Source organism: Bicyclus anynana, chromosome 1 (genome assembly GCF_947172395.1).
Source record: "Bicyclus anynana chromosome 1, ilBicAnyn1.1, whole genome shotgun sequence".
NCBI classification, from domain to species: Eukaryota; Metazoa; Arthropoda; class Insecta; order Lepidoptera; family Nymphalidae; genus Bicyclus; species Bicyclus anynana.
The window spans coordinates 16,963,897-16,977,092 of record NC_069083.1 but is presented as its reverse complement, the minus strand read 5'-3'; the positions used below and the strand labels follow the sequence as shown (position 1 = coordinate 16,977,092).

General features: G+C 35.9%; 1 protein-coding gene across 1 annotated transcript in view; it reads left to right on the top strand.

The window, feature by feature from the left end:
- Positions 1 to 13,196, top strand: part of LOC112051026 (beta-arrestin-1) — a 127,217-nt gene that overhangs the window by 44,008 nt on the left and 70,013 nt on the right. The window contains exon 2 of the mRNA XM_024089487.2: positions 7,211 to 7,274. The gene's annotated coding sequence lies outside the window, so the exon portion shown is untranslated. The remainder of the gene's footprint in view (positions 1 to 7,210; positions 7,275 to 13,196) is intronic.

The window sequence follows — 13,196 nt, the reverse complement described above, 5'->3', positions numbered from 1 at the left end:
CACGAGGACGATCGTGTTGGTTTACAGGCTGCAGTTTATGAGTGCCTAGTACCTACATAAGCGGAATGGTAGACGTGTGGTCGGGATTATTTAAACGACGACCACTTATATTGAACGACTTAATAAGGATTTAGTTAGTTTAGATTTAAATGCAGCGGACGCATTACATTCAGTTTTTTACAATTTTCGCGGAATCCATGATAAAAAGCCTATAAATGTTGCTCAATAACTTCATCTATCTTGCAGTGAAAGAAATATGTAAATCAGTTCAACCGTTCCATTTTTTTTAAATTTATCTTAAAGTTACAGACAGACACCTAAATTTTAGTTATGACGCCTCGATAGTGTACCTCAATCCTGCCAAACCGTATTAGAGAACCGTGGTGAGTCTAAGCCACAACTATCTTAAAAGCGCCTGTCATTTAAAAAAAAGAATATTTGCCATATTTTTTGAATATGACCAATATTCCCGTTCCCCTCCATTTAGCCGGAAAATACTGTGTTAGGAGTGGGTACGACAATAACACAACGGGCGAGGATCGTACCACTACATTTCTGTGATGAGTCCGGCCCCTTTATCACTGAGCTATTGAGGCTTTGCCTTGTAGAGGGCTAATAAAATCGGCTGATGAATGGAATTTACGTAAATTTATTTTTGACTTATGAAATTTACTGGAAATCCGTCCCAGCAACAGTGCCTGACCTCGAATAGTATTAATTAATTTGTTAAATGGTTGGTTTCGCTGGGAGCCGACGAAAGCAGCCCGACGTAAGCCTTTGATACAAATTAATAAGTCATTTCCCAAACGGTCTCGTTTTTAATAGGATCCGCGGCTGTTACTGGCTGTTTATTTAACATTAAATAGTTTGTTTATTTCTAAATAATATATTAGTTAACGAGCTTTGCTCGCAGCTTCGTTATGTAATTGCGTAGTTTTCATAAGAAGTTTTAATACCATCAAGTTTTGATGTACATAATAAAAACTATACTTGATATTGTAAGCTGAAGTGTTAATTTGGTTGAACGCGCCGTAGTCCTTAACTCCAAGTCCCCTTTTTCTGTAAGAAAGGTTGCCCTGTAATAGGCAATTAAACCTATTCCATGTATTTATGTTGGCTTGGGTACTTGAAGAAATCACTCTTCTATAATTACATCATAAAAAACTAAAGTTTGTGGTATTGTAGGGGGTAATTTCTGGATCTACTATACCGATTTGAAAATTCTTTTACTATTAGAAAGCCGCGTTATTTGCGAGCGTCACATGCAATATTTTATCCCCGTATCAGAACGGAAACTACGCGGGGGAATCGGTAAGATCGCTAATTGATTCATTCATTCATCTTTAAAATTAGGGCCCAATTGATGCACCCACGTAAAATACCTACTAAATGTAATGTAGCGTAATGGTTTATATTGGAGATATAAATTAGAATTAATGCATATTACGTAGCCGAGAGGCGATCCAATATAATATTCGAGGTAAAGCAAGTATTCTCTATTGGTTTTCTCCGTAAAAGCTTCTCCCAGACCTAAAGGAAATCTAATTACGCAGACGGGAGACATAAGGCCTACGCGACTCGTGTCATATTACCGCGACATGCTCTAGAGAATATCGAATAATAATATATTCTTTACTAGGGGTTGTTTTCTACGTTAGGCGCGCGATTCCTGATTTTCTTTTATGTTACAATATTTCCTACGAATTACATTGTACATATTATTAGATTTGACCGACCCTATTAGTGGAACGCTCTTGACTAGATGATGCCTGTTGTCTCCTTACTTGAAGATGCCCATATTTAAGGAGTTATCAATAATGGAAGCTGAAAGGGCATTCCATCTGTTACTTTAAATCTAATTGGTCCAGATCAGAAAGAAGAAGAAGCTAACAAATATGAATAACTTTTCTTTCCAGAAATTGTTGAATTGCCTGGATTTGTGAAGTCAACTTTTCACGGCTAGAACAGCTCGGTCTTGCATCTGATCTGTCAACTACTCTATAGGTGCATAGTTTCAACGGATTACTTATTATAGTCAGATAATGCGTATTCAAATCTCCTGCGGAGATGGATTATCTCAACATGAGATTGGTCGCTGTCTGAAAGTGGGTAGAGAGTATATTACGGGTAGAATATAAATCTACCAGTTCTATTTTAACTTTTAGTTGAATTTATGCCCTGACATTTATCGCTTAACTGTTCTCTACCGCTGAATGTCGGAATATTTTAAGAATAAAAATGATAAAGAGCAGTAGACTATCTGCCTTTGACAGTTATATCAAAATCTATTCTTCCCTGATCCCGTTTCCTGGTCAAACAGTGATTTAAAAATGTTTTATGTACGAATAATCAATCATGTGAGCTCAACAAAAGGCAGTTCGCCACAAACAGATGTTTTTTGTTCATCTGTATAGTTTGTTCATTTATCATACAAATAAATGATTTACATTTTATCGTTCGATGTAGTTATTGTCTGTAGTTGTTTTTCTTATAAATATTATTTTCTGCGAGCAAAAACAAGCTCTCAGGGTTTTCTTTAAAACAATCTTGTTAAGTTCCAGCTTTGTGGTATCTAGAATTACCTACATTTACTGAAGAAATATTTTCAAGCGTAAAATAAATGGAAAATACATTTCTGTATAACTTAGCGGCTTTCTCTCACTCACTAGAAACCGAAATTAATACTAATAGTTTTATCGAAAATTGAAGCCTCTATAAGCTCCGATTCAAATTCTAAAGAACAGTAAACTAAAAGGGTTTTGTTAGGTATAACATGATACGAGGACAAGATTGTTATAGGTTTTATGATCTTGTGTCCAAGAAATGGTCTTCGTTTAGAAACTTGTTAACAGATATCATTTATGACATTTCTTTTAAAACAAAAACTATTTACCGCGTTGATATACATTTCATCCTACCTTTACCCAGTATTTGATCGAACGAGGTTGTCACCAAGCGTGAAACTATTACTGATGAGACACTTACGAGCGTAATAACAACTATTGGCGTCATTACATTAAGTAAAGTCATCCTTTTCACTTAACGGCTGAGTGAGGTGGTGTTCCTAATACCGCATTCACGTATTAATTAGTCTCTAATCTATGGCTTAGTCAGTGATGTTTACCGCTACCAAGCTTTAGTCAGATGTGTCACTGTCAAGTTTAAAGACGCTTTTCATCAGTTTGTGGCTGAATGGCTCAGGATGTGTTTGGGAATTACATTGCTACATTTATAAATCCATGAAAAATAAGGTAAACCATAAATAAATAAACTACTTGACTTGTAATGTAGAAGATGTGCTTGAAAAATTTAATTAATTTACAGCGGTTTAAAATAAATTCTACTTCGCCTACGTTACAACTCAATCTTAGGCATGCGTTTCTAAAATTTAAATCTTATCTTTCAGTAGGTACCTTAAACTTTAAAGGAAACGCTGAAGTACTCGTATAATAAACAAAATGTCTATGTTATATTTACGCCAACAACAAAATAACTTTTCGATTAACATCAAACATCTTTATTGTGCATTAAATCTGAATCGTATGCCCGAGTTGGACGTGAGAATAATTTCCATTAATTAATCTTTCGTGTATCAACATCAGTCATGGCGTTACCAGATGTTACTCGTGCTATAAAATTAGAACGATTGTTTCCTACATGCAAACTAACATCAAACATATTGTTAGTTTTGTGGCCTGCTCCAAACTGTGTGCTCGCAGGCGCGATTGTTATGTCAACATGAACAACCGGCATCGCTTTTACAAATGTACCCACTTCGATTATGACTCTTATTGTAATGACATAGGAACTAATACATCAGAGCCCGATGGTTGTTTGGTTGTTGTAGGTTAGCAAGTCGAGCAAATATTTGAAATGATTAAAACTGTGGCGCCAGTTAATTTGTGTTAGCTGAAAATTGAAGGAATTAGCTGATGTTTACCTTTGTTTCTAATTCAGGATGCAACACAGCCAGGTTCGCCTATTGTATTACATTATACTAGGTTTCATTCGTACAGTAGTACTGTTTGAATGTAAGCAAGGAAATTATACTTGTGAATTTTAGATCAAAGATAAACGTTCATTGGTAATTTCTTTACAAGTTCTTCTGTATTTACTTTATTTCTTTACTGAAGTTTTTAGAAAAGTTCTATTGAAATATGAGACAAAGAATATAATGAAATACCAACAGCTTTTATAAGATAAATAGAATATGAGAAATTGGGGATGAGATTTTGATTCGGCTGTGATTTAGTTATGTCGTTCATCTGTCGAACTAGAAACAGTGACAGCAATAAAGTAACTAACAGCCGGCCAGATAAAGCGCTGACATGTAAAATCTGATTACTGAGGTTCTTTTTGACAGAACCAGTAAGTGATACAGATGTATCCACAATCCACCGTTCCAAAGGTTGATTGAAACAATAGATTTTATAGCTTTGCGCCGTATTACGAGCGCCCCGATTGATTGCTACAGAAGAAACTGATCACATAGTAGACACACATCACAAATCACAATCTGCACGTAATTTATAGTCCAAACCTTTGAACAATGAAGTACATTTGTATACAATAGCAATTACAATAATGTTAAATTAAGTTTTTAAACAAATGGCATTGTTATACCATATGAATAATGATCAAAGAAAAATAATACTTCAGTGTAAATATTTCCCAGCATATTACAGATCTCTTTATTAATACTAATGATTCACATTAATTATTTATTATTAGATTTTGATTGAACTCTGTTTTATTGGCAGCGATGCTTGGAAGCAATCCGACCGGCTTACATCTTCACTAGCTGACGCCGCGCGGTTTCACCCGCGTGGTTCCTTTTCCCGTAAGAATATGGAGATAAATATAGCCTATAGTCTTCCTCGATAAATGGGCTATCTAACACTGAAAATCAAATCGGACCAGTAGTTCCTGAGATTAGCGCGTTCAACCAATCAAACAAACAAACAAACAAATTCTTCAGCTTTATAATATTAGTATAGATATACAAAAAGTAATACAAATATTCTAAATGATAATATAGCTATTGAAAATGATCAATAGTAAAATGCTGTGCTGATGTTCTTTTTGATGACTTTGACCTTAATTAGTTTATAAATTACCGTAACCATCAACAAAAGTGGCTCTTACAGATAATTATTAATGTATTAATAGCATGGGCAGAGTAACATACGTAAATCAACAACTAGTTACATACAGCTGAAGTGCTTAATGGGCGGGCACTTCGCTCAGAGCATTTACTGTGGTTGTCGGGCCCTGAGGTGGAGAAAATAATGACCTCTCAAAGTATACTGCACTATAAATTATAATATAATGCGTAAATACTCGTACGTCCAATCCAAAATGACGATATGCCTGGCGCAATTGATTATGTCTTACTTTATAGCTGAGATGTTCTGAGATCAAATTCAGGAATCAAAATTTGCTTATTTCAACGAGTACTTTGTAACGTCAAGATTGACTATTTGTAGAGACTACCACCGGTTCGGAAGGCAGGGTTATTTAACCGGCTCAGGATAGGTCTAGAAGTAGAACTGGCTTCAGCCGTGGATAGTTACTACCCTATAGGCGAATACGTACCACTTAGCGATTACCGTTCCGATAAGACATCGCAAATAAATCTTTCAAATGATTTCAAATGCGCTAAGAATAATTGAGATTGCGTCGCCACTTAACATCAAATGAGATCGCAGTCAGGCGTTAACTCGTAGCTGAATAGAATAATAATGTGAAATGAATAAACAGCATTAGACTGAAGGACTTTAGATCGTCACTGCGGAACGGAGGACGCAACATTGCTAATAGTCACAAACAATTCCAAAAAATAGTCGGCGAGCTTATGACAAATGATTCTGGCAACTCCGACCGAGGCACACGTCGTGTCGGCCAACTTGAATAGTTAACTAACTGGTAACTAACTACTGTTTCTCGGAACTGAGATCGGCTAAACTCGCACAACACGACTGGTCATCAAGTTGGCCTTCAAATACTGCATTACGAGCGGAAAATGAGCTTAAAAATTGTTGAACTTAGCTATCCAGAAACTAGGAAGTGCTTTTCAGAAAGATGTGTATTATTGTTGAAATCGAAAACGTGTTATTGTTGAAAGATTTAAGGAATTCACCAGAGCATTTAAAAACCAGGATCCAAATTCCATCACCTTTCAGATGAGACACCCAGCAATGCAGTGGGCTATTTAAATAGGCTTATGCTTGTGACAATATTATTAAGTGGACTGAAAACTTTTAACGTTCGGTCTGGAACGTGTCAAAATCGTTATTTAGTAATACGTTTTGATATATCAAAAGCTCGATAAAATTTTCTATAATAACTTCATTTTATTGTTTGATGAAACGAACAATAAACATAAATATTGGGGAAAGTTATTTCGGGATCTAATCCTTTCCTCAAATATCTTTTGTTGAATCGCTCTGTAAATAAATGATACTATTTACAATACTTTCGAAAGTAATTGTTTTTCTAAAACAGAATACGTTCTTAACGAAATTGGTCTCTATTGAATTAGATATAGGGTTCAATTTAGGTGTCGGTCTGGAGAAATTAGTTCTAGTACACTGGATAATATCTCTCGAGCTTAAACTAGAAGCGTAATCCTCTTTATTATAAGTTATGGTAATTGAAAAGCTAATAGTTTCACTTCAGTTGTTTCACTGGGAACTGCTGGTGCTGTATAATGTTATAATTTAAATTTATGTACGTCACGAATGAGTAGTGAACTGTTACTTTCAAGTTGAAATAGAATGGTGTTAATTTTAGTGCTTTGTATATCCTGTGGTGCTAAAATATCACAAGTAACGGTTCGCTAGACACTTTTAAAATTTAATTCATCATTATCAACTCATATTCGGCTCACTGCTGAGCTCGAGTCTCCTCAAATAGTTCAAATAGTCCACCAAATGCGGATTGGAAGACTTCACACACGTAAATAATTAAGAAGGTTTCCTCACGATGTTTTCCAGCACCGTTTCGAGACGTGATATTTCATTTCTTAAAATGCACATTACTGAAAAGTTGGAGGTGCATGTCCCAGGCCGCATTAGAACCCACATCCTCCGGAATCGGAGACAGAAGTCATACCCGCTGGGCTATCACGGCTCTCCTTAAATGTATATCTCTCACAAAATTTAGTTAATGATGTTTTATACACGTATCTTATACCTTTTTTTCTTTGCAGGTGAATGCAGCGCCCTAAAATACGCACCACGATAACAGCGCGCCGCCCAGCTGCCTGCTAAACTGTGAGTGCAATTAGAATCTAGATTTTTTTTCGATATTATTAGGTCTACCAATAGAGTTACAAATACTACTCGTAAAAATTTTTTATTTCGAATGAATACAATGTTAATATCAAATTATATTTATTGGTAAACACGACAGATGTAAAAGAAACGTTACATTTTACAATCTATGTTAATAGAAGGATGAATGCAGAAGTTGAGAATATACTTATAGCGTAAAGTATTTTGTGTATGAGATGACTCTAGAACTATCGACTTAGTTAAAACGAAACTTATGTCTATAATACATACCGTAGAAACAAAATATAACCACCATTACCAGCATTAGACTAGCAGTTGCAACTTATTAGATTAGATATAGTGGGTGTATAGAGTTTTGTAAATGAAAGTAGAGACTAATATTGCAAATTAAAAAAAATAACTATTGTAATAATCTATATTAAAAAAACGTATATGTGTGAACACATTACATACATATACTTTAAATACTGCTGCATTCGGGAAACTTCGCGACATCTTTTCGTCCGAAATTCCTCAGTGCCTGAAGACAAAAGTCTTCGAACAGTGCGTGTTGCCAGTGATGACCTATGGTTCCGAGACTTGGTCGCTAACTATGGGCCTGATAAGAAGGCTCAGAGTCACACAGCGGGCGATGGAACGAGCTATGTTAGGAGTATCTCTGCGTGATCGAATCAGAAATGAGGAGATCCGCAGAAGAACCAAAGTCACAGACATAGCTCAACGAGTTGCGAAGCTGAAGTGGCAATGGGCGGGGCACATAGTTCGAAGAGCCGATGGACGTTGGGGTCCCAAAGTGCTGGAATGGCGAACCCGCTCTAGTAAGCGCAGTGTTGGCCGACCCCCCACCAGGTGGACTGACGACATCAAGCGAGTCGCAGGGATTCGCTGGATGCAGATGGCTCAGTATCGTGATGTTTGGAAGTCCCTACAAAAGGCCTATGTCCTGCAGTGGACGTCCATCGGCTGATATGATGATGATGATGATGATGATGATGATGATGATGACTTTAAATACATACATACAATTACCAAACATGAGTTATTTAAATATTTGCACTATTGTTGTGGGAACGCCCTTCATTTTGTTTTAAATTTGCGGGCCGATTACAGTCTCTATTTTCATTAGCCAAACTCTAGAAATCTTTAGTTCATGGGATTGTTTGTGATAAAAGAACTTTAAAGTTTTCCAATCAGGAATCTCTTGCGTTTAACCACGGTTAGTTAATATTGCGAAGCTAAAAGGCTTCGTAGCCGTTTTACTGCGGAACTGAAAAACAAATTAATTTATATTCATGACTAGGTATTCTATAACATACTTTATTTGTTTATCCTGTTCATAATGAGAGTGACATGATACTTATTACATAAACTATGACAAAATGTCTGAATTATTAATTTCGAAAGCCATATATGCACTTGCGGGACGTTAAGTGCTTCTCTGCGCATCTACTATACTTTTTGATCTTATTCCACATTTGCCGTTCTTCCATAGGACTGCTAGACATCGCAGATATCTATCTATATATATAAAAATGAATTGCTGTTTGTCAGTCTCTTTTATCTTATCTTGATCTTATCTTGATCTTGAAATGTTTGTGGAGGTATAGGGAAGGTTTAAAAGGTGAGAAAAATCAGAATAATTGCCAGGAAAATAACCCTTTTCTATTTCCCATACAAATGTTTAAGAGTCGAGGGGTAGGGGTAGGGTAGGGTAGGGGTAGAATAGTGTAGAGTAGGGATAGGGAAGAAGTGCACATAAGTCAAAGCGAAGCTTGGCCGGGTCCGCTAGTCTCTATATAAAGCGGCTTAGTTCTACTTCCCTTTTACGCACCGCAAAGATGTGGAATGCTCTTCCATCTCCCGTTTTTCCTGCCACCATATCTTTTAAGTCGAGAGAGAAAAGGCACCTTTCTAGACAAGCGCGTTCATAGGGTGCATCATCGCTTACCATCAGGCGAGATTGCAGCTAAGCGCTTGCTTATAAGTAACTAACTTCGTGAAACGCCTTAATATTACGTACATTTCTATTGAAGTATCATTCTCCGTTATTATGCTACAACTAATTACAAACTTAATAAAACTACGATTAGTTGTTGAACATAGTAAATAACAATTTTACTTCCATTAGTTAACTAATTTAGAGTAACTTTGACGTAAGCTTAGTACTTCTGATTGATGTTGTTATTAGTTTCTTAAAATTCGAGGTTAATATCGTTAGTAAGAAACTTGATATTTCTATTGTAACGACTAATCGAGATGTCACGTTTAACTAATAATATGTGACATCTCGACAAGTTTATTGGTTGCCGTGGGATGTAATTATTGCAGAGTAAAATGATCTAACTGCCATTGGTTTACAGTTCAATTTCGTCTGTACATCTAGAGCTACCGTATATTAATATTAAACGTAACTAATATACGCACTCAATTCCTCTATAATATCACTTTAAACATGGAACCTGTTGCGTAATCTATCATTAATCTGCAATGTTCCAGGCTGATTGGTGTTATAAGCAAAACTGAACTCAATTGCCTCGATATTAAGATTAAGATTACTGAAACAGTGGATAGCAAACATTGTTAAAGCCCTAGCGAGTAAGTCTTAAGTCATCCATCACGCACGTCTGCCTTCACACTCTCTGGAGTATTCACAGTAATCGTTTGTGTACACTGGGCATGCATGTGCGGCAAATTGGATGACTTGCAGTTCACAGTTCAAGTTGTATCAGCTGGTGCAGTTGTATTGTTGTTGCGTGCGTTTCCTTGAATATGGGTGTGGCTCTGACGTCATCTGTGACGCGTATCGACTCAGCTTTATCTGTAAAAAGTGGGTAGCTTTCAATGGATTTTATTTTACTTATTCATGGAAAATATTATGTTAGAATTATGTGCATTATCTTCTTCGTAATCTTTAAATTAATTGCTCTTTCGAGCTGTGCTTTTTGCAGGGGTAATAAATTTTCTCTTTATTGTTTCAATAATTTTCTTTATAAATATTCGCTTTGCACAACAATCTGAATCAACGTTGGAATTATGTGAATACATGTAAATTATACTGCTTCCCAGGAAATTGCAAATTACCCTGTAATGCAGTTTTATTATAAAACTAGTGGATGACAGTTTAATATTTCATCAGCTAATTTATCATACTACTAAACTACTTTTAGATACTTATACTTACTTGCAGTTTTACGTTTCCTTAGAAAAAGCAGTGAATGAAAAATAATACTGTATCTTATTTGAGAACCAGTACCTTAACAAAAAGGAACATAGAAATGTCATTTAACCCACATCATACGAGATAAATCCTGAAAGTTTTGCACGCTCTTGGGAGCGCTTGGATATCCGAAGGTAGTCCGAAGGTTTTCACTAGAGGTAACTTTGGTCGATAATAATCTAACAAGTTTATCCCTGAATGTAGTGATGCCATGTCTTCGGTATTTGCTATACTATTTTTTTCCGACGGGAAAGTTTTATGGATCAGGTGATATTTGTCTGTGGCATCGTGGTTGTTAAATGGGTGAAAAAATGTTGATGTTCAAAAGAAAGCTGTTTTTTGGACGAAAGTATCGAATACAGTATAAGGTAAAGTACATGTACGATGAATATCGTAAACCAAATCGAAGATATTCTCGTTTTTCGTCGTCGTATCATTATGATAACAGGAACTTTTTATACAAACTCGTCATTCTAGCTAAGTTATTGTCTTTCCTTGCTTGAATTATAAGTTAATTTATTCTTTGCACTATTTTGTTATGTAAAATGTCCTGTAGAAATAAATAAAATGTTTTATACATAAAGCTACATTAGCGTAGTCATGTAGGTATGTTCTACATTAATATTTAGGTCAAAATTGTAATATTGGCCATACATCAAGTACTCGTACTTGTGTCTATGACGTTATTAAGCAACCTGATTATTACTTCAGGAATTACTAATAGTTCCTGAGATTAGCGCGTTTAAACAAACAAACTCTTCAGCTTTATAATATTAGTATAGATAGATTTGTGGCTTCTTTTTTTTACGTTTACTTACTTAAACTTAGTTTAATTTTTTTCGCAGCTTCATGGAACTGTATGGTTTTAGTATCAACTCGATATCCAAGCGTTTTGAAGATAAATGGTCCTGACAGACACAGAGATACAATGATCCTATAAGGGTTCCGTGTTTTTTCTTTTGAGGTACGCTTCTCGAAAAAAAAACACGGAAATAACATTGGTAGGTACATTTGTCGGATTGTTTATTGTAATAATGCCTCCTTTTTGAGAGTCAGCAAGATGTAAGGCCGGTCAGTGCCCGGTTCAGAATTCAATGCACAATCGCGCTTCTTATTGCATTGTGTGTAAATTGTCACATCTTGAAAGGCTTGAGAAATCTCGACATGATTGTCAATTGGTGTGTGTCGAAAGACTCGAGTACCAGCTCCATATAAGGTTACTGATTCGAAGATTTTGACGGCAGCTTTGTCTTTTTAAGGATTTTGGATATTATCAAATCAAATTTACGAGGGTTCCAAACCCGCCTTGATTCGAGAAGAGCCCGCAACAAACTCATCCAAAGTTTACACCATTTTATAAACTTATCTAGAACTGAGTATACGTATAGTACAATTCAACACTAAGCTTTTTTCATTCGTTATCGCCTGGTCATGTGATCAACCTATCAATGTGATATGGCATTCCATTGATATTCAATACATATATATTCAATACGCTAACGCTTCGAAAACTAAAAACAGCCCCTATAGCCAAATGGCACGTCGACTCTTTTTCTACGATCGCAAACGCTTCGAAAACTAGAAAAATGTATGGGAATGACATTTGCTGTCGATAGGTCACATGATCAAGATCTGTCATTCCCATACATATTTATAGTTTTCGCAGCGTATGCGATCGTAGAGAGAATCGACGTGCCATTTGGCTATAGGGGCTGTTTTAAGTTTTCGAAGCGTTAGCGTTTGTAGAAATAGAATTTATGTGTAACTTGGTTACAAACACGAGTCAGAAGACCTTTAAAGCTAAGGTTTAAAGATTATTAGTTGTGGTATTATGGCCTAGAAATCTTTAATTAACGGCATATTTAGATTGTAGCATGAGGCAAGTAATAAGTAAACACAGTTTTGAATTATTTTTTGGAATATTATTTTACCTACATATTCGAGGGATCGCGACGTTAACTCCATACATTTCTCCCGGGGCTTGCCGACCTTCGCACAGCCATTCATAATAATGATATCAACACGTGGCAGCCTAATACATCGTAACTTTATTTTTTTATTAGCTTTATATAAATTTATATTTCACTAAGTGAAAGTATTATAGTAGTAGTAAGAGTATTATAAACGCGAAAGTTTGTATGGATGTTTGTTACTCTTTAACGCCGAAAATATTGAAGCGATTTGTCTGAAATGTGGAAAGGAAATAGATTTTACTCTTTATTAACCCATAGGCTACTTTTCACCCCGGAAAAATCCATGGCTCCCGCGGGATTTGTGAAAAGCTGAATTCTACGCCGGCGAAGTCGCGGGCGTCCGCTGGTTCACTATATATCCTTTTAGATGGATTCTTTAATTACGGTTAAATTGACTCAACTATAGGTAAAAAAAATATTCAAAAACAATTAAAATCAGGTAGCGAGATGACCTGCACAATTAAGAAAAAAATCGATGTACCTAGGTACGTAAAATTATCACACACTCGTATCACATCACATCACAGTAATATATCAATGCGAATTTGTGTGTATGTTTGTTTCTCCTTTGTGCAGCGGCTAAAAAAGCGATTTGCCTAAAATTTGGGATGGAAATAAATTTTACTCTGGATTAACACATAGGTTATTTTTCATCCCGGCAAAATCCATAATTCTCGCGGGATTTGTGAAAACAGAATTCCACGCGGACGA